The following is a 708-nucleotide window of genomic DNA, read 5'->3' as shown; positions in this document are numbered from 1 at the left end:
CCGCTCACGCAACGATTCGCTTTGTACCTGCAACGCCAACACAACCTGGTTAGTTTAATTCTCCTCCTTCGACTGGAAAAAAAAAAGAAAAGGGGGACGCGCGTTCGAAATCGATATCTCGCGGGGGATAACGCGTGCCATTTTTTAAAGAGAGAGAGAGAGAGAGAGAGAGAGATAACGTTTAGATTATTTATTTTTATTTGGAGAAGATTTTTAGGAGGAAATTTCGTTCGAGATAATAAATTCATCAGATATTACTTTCATCGTGGATATTATAAATTTTAAATTATCCAATTATGATTATTAGGTTATTCAATCGATGATATATTAATTCGCATCGAGTTTACTTCGAATCTTCCCAAAGGAAGATTGCTCGATACGAAAAAAAATTTGCATTACAATTTTACAATTTTTTTTTTCTTTTCCAAGAAAGAGAAAAATTTGGGGAAAAACTTATCTTAGGGTATCTCAGGTAATCGGTTGTTGTTCGAAGGAAGCAACGAGGTTTTGAAAATCAAGATCGTATTCCGTTCGACAGGCCGAATATCGACGAGGCTGGCCCCGAACGGTTAAATTCCTATCCGTACCGGTAATATTTATTGCCATCGCGGTCACGTCGAATAATATCTTCATAAATTCGTTGCGTATCGTGTTCACGGTCGTTCGGTTTCTGTACATCGTCGCCACGTTTGATATCACGCATAAATT

Source organism: Apis dorsata, unplaced genomic scaffold (assembly GCF_000469605.1).
Source record: "Apis dorsata unplaced genomic scaffold, Apis dorsata 1.3 scaffold_256, whole genome shotgun sequence".
NCBI lineage: Eukaryota > Metazoa > Arthropoda > Insecta > Hymenoptera > Apidae > Apis > Apis dorsata.
This window is presented reverse-complemented; position numbering follows the sequence as displayed.